Below are 9,142 nucleotides of genomic sequence, written 5' to 3'. Positions count from 1 at the left end.
AGGCTCCTTGGCTCAATAACCTTTTCCAGTAAAAGGTCTTTTAATCATGTTGCCTTCAAGGCATGACTCGCACACAGGTAAAGAATTTTCCTCTAACTCGCCTAGAAGTCCATTCTTCACCAACCTCTGAATCCTATTGAGATTGATGTGCCCTAATCAAAGGTGCCAAAGATGGGCATTTTCCTTAGGAGAAACCTTAAGTCGTTTATTTTGAGTTACAATAGTTTTAAACATCTTTATGTTATAGAGGGAATTTGTTGCTAACGGCTTTAGCACATACAAATTATTTTCCAGTTTTGCTAAACAAATCTCAACATTATCTTTAAGAATAAACACTTTATTCAAATCAAAGTGAAGAGTATATTTACATTCAATCAGACACTTTACAGAAATTAAGCTCCGCTTTAACTCGAGAACTATATAAACATCATTCAAAATGATAATTTCTTCTGTAAAGTCAATTGGATCCTCCCACTACCATTGCTGAGACGAGGTGCCCGGTGCCTACTCGCATCGTCATCTCACCAGCCTCAAGCTGCCGCCAGGATCTAATCCCCTAAAAAGAAGAACAAAAATGATTAATGGGCCCAGAGTCAATATCCAGGAAGAATCATCATTCTCCACTGAACAAGTTTCCAAAACTAGTAAATCATATTTACCTTGTGTTGCTTTGTCCTTAGCCTTCTTCTTCTCCTTTATCAAGCGAGGACAACTCTGCTTCTAATGCCCATTCTGGTTGCAATGGAAACACTTTTCTGTGTCAACCAGCGCTGGTCGCCTACCTCACTTCTTCTTCCCCTTCCCCTTACCATCCTTCTTCTTCTTCCACTTAGAAGTGTTAGAAGTAGAAGGTGTAGACTTAATCCCTAAGGTCGAACCTTGATGGAACTTCTTTAAAAATGAAGCAACATTCACCTCGCCTCCCTTCTTCTCCTTACTTTTCAGCAAGGATTGAAATGTCTGCAACTCGTGGAGAGTTGTAAGGGTATAGTAAACTTTGTTCAGTATGGCATTACTGACGAAGGCAAGAAGCTATCTGGCAATTAGAACAGAATGATGTTAACCTAGCTTCCCTCATCGATGCGTGACCCATTCATCTTCGACATATTGAAGTGGACCATCATGTTCAGAACGTGTTCATGAATAGATGTACCCTCCTCCATTTTGGAGTTGAAGATGCATTTTAGAGCTTCGTGCTTGAGCTGTCCAGACAGTTGTCCGAACATTCACTGTAGGGAGTCCATGATCTCACGTGCTAAGACCATAGGTTCATGCTTCTTGGCCAAAACGTCATTTAGACTTGCCAAGATGTAATTTTGGGCCTTTTCGTTCGCCTGTGTCCATCTCTCATAAGCCTCCTAAACATTTTGAGTGGTGTTTTGAGTCGGAATAGGAGAACACTTCTTTGTAAGAACGAATCTTAGATCATCGATGATCAAAATTATAGTTATCTTGTGTTTTCATCTAGTGTAATTCTCGCCAGTCAACTTATCGACGCTTAATAGAGCTAATGTGGTTGTAGCCATTACGTTGCTGAAAATGAAGAAACTTAGTAAGTCTATGCAATACCACTTTTAACACCAATTTTAGTTTTAGCAAAATATTTCCATGTACCTTAAGTGAAAAGACATCTATTCGCAATGATGCCCCAGCGAGGTAGGATAAAAGTCACCGGTGGGGTGACCAAATGCCCCTTCACTGGGATGAGAAATTCTCAACCATTAGGCAAAAACAACTCTTGTAACTAACACTAACAGTAACCATTTTTCGGTCCTGAACTGTTAACCTTTAACAATTTCGAGTAAGTGTAACCCCTTATTTTTTGGCCCTAGAGTCCCACCCTAATGCACCCACCGTAGGGAAAAAGCAGATTAGGACAAGAGACTAAAGAGACCTTATCTTATACAGGAGATCAGATAAAGAGTCATGCAAAACAACCATCCTAGAGAGGGACACTCCCAGGGTGCCTCGAGGCGATGCATAGAAACGTTATCCAACCTAATGAGAGAGACCATGGGATATGTTGTCATACGTCCTGCTCCCACTTACTATGAACATTCTCTCCATTCACCTTGGTATTGACCTACCAAAATACCATCCTTTAGAGGGACACTCCCAAGGTGGCTCGAGGTCGAGGATAGATCTCATGGTGTGAACATAAAGGGAGAAATGTGAGAGGTTTATGTGAAGTATCATATACGCCAAGTACCTCCCACTAAATGTTCTACATAGAGGTTCATTAACTTAGACCATCCAGCTACTGATTTTTTCTAAGTGTGTTTAATTTCCTAAAAAAAAACTCTTGTATTTGAAATTAAACAAGGTCAAGTCAAGTCCCATTAAACTCTTTAACAGACTATCCTCAAATTTGCATGCATGCATCAAATCTATCTAATTCATCTTTCCAGGTAGGTTCCCAGGAAGGGGTGTTCTGTTTCCATCAGCTTAAGTACCCCAGCCTAAACAGAAACTGCCTTAGACAAAAGGTCCCTTATAGATAGATTTGCTACATATTTAATCTTTTATTAGTCAATTTAATCCTATTAAATTGATTAAAAAATTAAACATTAGGTTTCTAATCTCATTAGAACTGTGATCTTAGGTCTATCTCCATCAAGTTTTAAAACCCTTTTATAATTTCCCTTATAACTCTTATAAAAGAAACAACCAAAACTATTCACATTGCTATGCATAACTCGGTATTTATAACTCTTATAAATGTAACCTATGTGTCATGCTTCATGCAATGTCCATTCATTACTATATATAACTCTTATATACTTGGTAATGAACTAAGCATACATGCTTCCATACACCCTTATACTATAACTCTTATAATATAAAGATGATGCATGAATATGCTTAATGCATGCATAAATATAACTCTTAAATTATATGATGCATGAACATCCTCTTAAGTAATTTAATCATGCAAATTACTGTATCATATCTCTTACAATATAGAGATGATGCATGACCAATGCATAACCTATGGTGGGATTTCAACTATATGACATACTATATGACATATAAAAAAACATACATCTTATGTACATTCACAAAATTAATGTACCGGGATGACTAGCCTCAAAAACCAAAAATTAAATTCCATCTATTACATGAAACCATTGAGCAAACCGTTTCATAAGCGAACCAGGTCTTGAACCACCCGGGCGAAGTCTTCCCTGATCGTTTACTAAATTGGGCGAGTAACCACGATCGCTTAGCTACGATCGAGTACCATTTACAATGTGATGAAGCATGAGGCCACTTAATCATTTAGCGCACTAATTTAAACAACGCAAGGCTAAATGATCGTCTAGACGACTACAATACTGTGAGGCATGATCGTCTAGTCGATAGAATAACAAATGCCAAGTAACAATTAACCCCCGATCATGTAGTCAGTGACTAAACGATGAAGCTTGTTGAGCTATATGATCGTTTAGTGTGTGCGCGTCTACATTGCAGCCGAGTATCCCATACTAAACGATTGCTAACCCCCATCGTTTACACGATTTGACCAATGCTTGATCTTCTTCATCCTTGAAGTAATACGCAACTCCTTGCCTTGAAGCTTCATCACGAGCGACCCACACTAACTCAAACACTTTGAATTACAGACTCGATAGAAAGTTAATAGTCCCAAAAACATAGGGGCCCTTACAATTAACTTTCAAATGTAAAAGAATTCAACAACTAGAGGCAATCATTCCAGAACTCCATTAATCCACATCCACAAACATATTTAACACTTAAAACAGAATGTAGACATGCTGAAACACCCACCAAGTAAGTAAATGTTATTCTATACATCAATGGGTTTGGAATATCAGAACTTGGCTTTGATACCAATTGAAGGAACTCTTATAAAAGAGAATTCATGAGAGGAAGCATGATCGATCCAAATTCATTGTGACAGAATTACAAGCATTCAGAAACATACAAACTAGTTATGCATTTTCTAACAAATTACAACATGCTTTAGTAACTAATAACAAAAGGGACGAGAGTCATACCTTTAAACAACTTTTCTTCAAAAGATATCTCGCTCTTGTGAAGATTTGGAATTCTCGCTATCGCTGAGAACACCCACCCGATCCCGCTCTCGCTGTCGATTAGAACACAAACAATCTTCTCCACGAATAAGTAACCTCTCGGACACCACCACTCAGCAACCTTAGTTTCTTGGAGTGAGAATCCGAAGGTGTGGGCTCTGTTGGGTTTGGTAAAGGGATGGAAGAAGGAAATAACCAAACTAAATGATTAAGTAAGTGGGAGAAGGTCTATCACATAGACACAGAAGATACTTGATTGGTTAGTAAATCTCGCTCTCATGAGAATCATCTACACGATCACCTAGTCTCTCGCTTAGATCGTTTACACGATCGTTTAGTAAATCTCTCGCTATTACACGATCGTTTAGAAATCACGCTAGATCGTTTATAAATATTGCTAGATCGTTTACACGATCGTTTAGAAATCTCTTTATCACACGATTGTTTAGAAATCTCTCACCATCATTTAGTACATCTCTGAGGGCTATTGATAACGGGCAGAAATGCATGTTATTACAATGCAAAGATATAAAACAATGTAGGATTGTGATGGTAAAAATATGTACAATCATGTCCAAAAGCATTAAGTTGAGAACATTGCGATCACATGCGCCCATCGCATTAAAGCAATTAATTTACGTATTTTGTGCAAGAAAATGCGTTGGCGCAAGGCAGAATTGCGATCCAAATAATTCAGCGTCCGAGCGCATTGGAAGATTGCGACCGCAAAGCTATGCGATCGTATGCATTCGCAAATATCTGCTCAAAGAGGTGGCCGCATAAAGACGGCGCATCAAGGTGAAAGCTTAATACATCACCATTGGACAGAAAGCTGATGATGGTCGAATCCAAATTTAGTTGACAAGTCGTTAACGACACACTGTAGCAAGTACACTCAACTTTTCAATGACAATTAATCAGCACATCAGACAGAGATTTAATGACATCCCATCAGTACAATTATTTGAGAGAAAATCTCTTCACCCTGAAGCTCTATAAATACTGAAGGCCACCTTCGTTAAAGGGGTTGAGCAGTTCAGAATTTTGGAGTTCTTTTTCGCCATATACATAGAGATAATAGATAGCTGTAGTCTGTAATTTTTATACTTAAAAGGCAGAGGTGAGTGAAGAGAGAAGATGCCGAAAGATCATTCTTGGTTAGCTCGAGAGAGTGCCGAGAAGCATTGAGAACAAAGAGAGGGCCGACTCTTACGAAAGCAAGAACATTCTTTTGGGCAGAGTAGGGAAAAACACAGTGTAAAAGCCTTTGGAAGTAAGACATTGCTACCAGGCTCACTATCCCTACTTTCCATTGTCATTCTGTATTCTTATTTTATTTATAAAATGGATTTTGTATCTCTACATCTGTTCACTCTCTTTACATTACGCATGAGTAACTAAACTTTCGAATGGGTTGAGAAGCACTTAGCTAGCATGACCTAAGATCTTCATTTTATGCAATCATCTTGTCTTATGTATGCGTCCATCACCCCTTTAGAGATACTTGAGAGAGTAGTCTAAAGAAAGAACCTAGACTTGAGAGAGTTAGGTTAGAATCTAGGCTTGAGAAAGTCAGATTAGAGCCGAATAAGCAAGGGATAGAAACTTAGAGATAAGTTTTGTTTGCTAACATGCATCGCATGCACCCTAGAAATAGGATAGGATAGTATGTGGTTGCCTTGTGTATGTGTGTCATTCACCATCACATAGACAAGAATAGAGGCTTAGACATAAGTCCTATAGACATCATCGTATACATCGCATGCATCCTAAAATTAGGAGCAATAGAATTTGCATTGAGAGATGACCTACTGTTATATGTGAGTAGCATGATCGCATAACTTGAACGCAATCTTAGGAAGTGTTAGCTAAATCCCTTCTCAACTCGTTCCCCGCATACTCATAGTAACTTTAATTGTTATTAACTCTTTTCTCAATTCCGCCGCATAGGATTTACATTTTAAACAAACATACCAACCAACTTATTGTTTTGATTGTTACTACAAAGGAATCAAAATTTATTGTCGCATATTGTCTCCGTAGTCCCTCTATTCGACCCTGGACTTACCAGGCAACCTAGTAGGATTTATACTTAGATTTTACTAGGAAAACTTGCATGTGCAACGCATACACCACCATCGCAAAATACACCATTATTTCATCATATTCACAACGCATCGGCTATCGTGTAGTCTCTTGCTTAAAGAAAAACGATTAAAAATTTTCTTAATGAAGCGATTCCTTACAAAATGAAAACATTTTTCATTTTTATCCTTTAGTTAAGAAAACTGAATATAACCTCCCACTTTCACGCACAGTTAAAAGAGAAACCACCAACAATTATCGTATAATTGTTTTGATTATAAATAAATATAATAACTAACTTATCATATTATATTTATAACCTATATTTTTAATATCACATCATATGTAACATTTAAACTATAGTCTTTTTCTCCTTTACTTTATATAAATCATATTTATATCAAATTTCTCCAATTAATTTATCTCATACATCATATCAATTATATCATATATAATTGAACCAGTTTAATTATGTCATATATAATCAAACTACCTTTTGTCAATTTGAACACTTCGAACTGACCTAAGAACTGATTATCAACTTGAATATCCATTGAGCTACCAAAAGAACCTTATGGACCTATAGTTTGAAGCTCCAACCGTACGTGAATATCTGACTACACTCTTTAGTCCCGAGATCCACCACCCGTTAACTATCAGGCACTCCATGAAAGACCGACAGTTGCACTTTTCTCACTACAGATATATTTTTGTGTTCATTGGATATAACCAATCAACAGTATAATAACCCTTCACAGATGCTCATAAGTACAACTCGGCCAATTTGCCATTTTTCCCCTATAGTTACATCTAACTCTTTAAGTACCACTGATCCTTCAAATGAACAATACATCATAGTCCTACTATTAGTGGACACCTCTCGGACCATGAGAAGGTGTGTGGCACCACATCGTTCAAGCCCCAGAATCAGCCCTTAAGGGAGCAATCTATCTACTTACCCCTGTTTCGGGGAAGGAGTGAAATCCATCTTGTGTAGCTGAGTTCCCAACTCCCCAATCAGACAAATCCCCAAAGTGGTAGGTTTGAGTAGACAATTTGGCCACTCGCATCTATGCAAATCAAAGGACTGCCCTCATAGGCAGGAGTTTCCAAATCACTTAGGATTAAGGTCATGTCACCTATGGTAATTCTAGTGAAATGAAAGTCTCTATCACGAATGGCGTTATATAACAAGACTAAACACTTTGTGGTCCGGTCTTATGCAAACAAAATATCTCATATTCATAGACAACGGTGAAGAAAATATCTCATATTATTATATCACAAGCGTTTGTTCATATAGGTATTTACAAACTACAGGACCCTACGAGAGTTTAGGGCATCAACCCCAACCCAACTTACTTCGTGTTACATCTAGCTTACACTTCTTAATCTGGTAAGGATTTTTTTTACAGTAGTTTTCAATATACATTTTCATAGTTAAATTTCCATTCCTTCTAGGATGACATGCATACATCATACCACAATAGTTACATTTAGCTTGTGGATCATCATCACTATATTTAGAACAAGTGATCCCATACCATAGATGAATTTTTCCTCTTTCTTCCATTTGCAGGCTTTGAAACTATCTCCTCAGTTTGATCTTTTGGTGGTGGTGGAGGCATCTCAATAACATCATCATTGGAATCATTGCTCTTGCTCATTGTGAATCCTAGTGGTTATAGGTAAAATTTGTGATGGTGCATATAAAATGCATATAACAAAATAAAGATCTTTAGTCTTTAGTATTATAGGTAAAATAAAGATTTTATTTGGATACAATTATTAGATAGAATTTAAATTGATATAACTCCAAAATTTAGGAATTGCCAGATTTAATTAGAAATTCCAAAATTTAGAAACTCCAAATTTTTTTATATTACTCCAAAATTTAGGAATTGCAAAATTTAGTTAGGTAAAATTGATCTATGAATAATAATAATAATAAGACAGAAACTCACACTTGTATGAATTAAATAAGAAATTATGAAGGATTAAGATTAGTTTAATTAAAAATTAATGAAGTTATGAAACAGCAGCAGAGCATAAATGTTCATGGCCTACAAAATTTATGTTGCATTTTGATGAACTTGTGCAAAATTGTAATGGTGTCTATAATTCTTGATAAAAAAAATAAATGAGAGAGATAGGAATGAACCTGAAAAATAGATCGGAGTCAGAGAGATGTCTGGTTGAGAAATAAAGATTGTGGTTTTATGCCCTAATTGAGATCAAAGACGAAGGAGAAAAAAAATAAAAAATCACATCTGAATCAAATAGAGAGAAAATAAACTGAGAGAAGGAGATACAAAAGCTCACTTGAGAACCGAAAAAAGTTGAGGTGCTGGCATCGGCGTGATCAGAATGGAAAAGATGGTGATGCAGGGGTAGTTAGGTGGAATCAGAACAAAAAAATCAAAAATCAAAACAGAGACTTGATGGCTGATGTAGTGGAATCTGTGTGGTTAGGGGTGGACAGTTGATGCACGATGTAGGGGAGGGGTGTTATCGCATGATCGAGAGGCAAGTGCAGAGTGGAATCGGCAATCGGGGAGATCTGGAGAGGAGAAGGAGATAAAGGCCGAAGGTTTAGTCATCAGTCAAGAGGGAGAAGGAGATGGAGGCCGAAGGTTTAGTCGTCAGTCAAGGGGGAGAATTAGATTTGAGAAAGTTTTTAGTAAAAACCCTAACCCTAAAACGTAAAAGTGTGCATATATATATATTAAAACGGTTCGGTTCGATTTCAGAAGCGGTTTTCGAACTCTGAACCGAAGCAAACTATTTAATTTCAGTTTTGGAATTCTAGCGGACCGTATCAAAACAAAATTTTTGATTTTTTTGATAATTCAGTTCAATTCGATTCGGTTTTTAAGTCGATTCGGCTTATGGGTTTCACTATTCACCCTTACTTCACAGATTATTCGTAATAATGGCTGGATCAAAAGTCGTTTTACCCTCGAGACAACATCTTACTCCTTAAGTCCCACTAATCCTCT

The sequence above is a fragment of the Benincasa hispida genome, chromosome 7 (assembly GCF_027475165.1).
Source record: "Benincasa hispida cultivar pf3 chromosome 7, pf3_genome.v1.1, whole genome shotgun sequence".
NCBI lineage: Eukaryota > Viridiplantae > Streptophyta > Magnoliopsida > Cucurbitales > Cucurbitaceae > Benincasa > Benincasa hispida.
The sequence above is the reverse complement of the archived record's forward strand: the minus strand, read 5'-3'. Positions refer to the sequence as shown.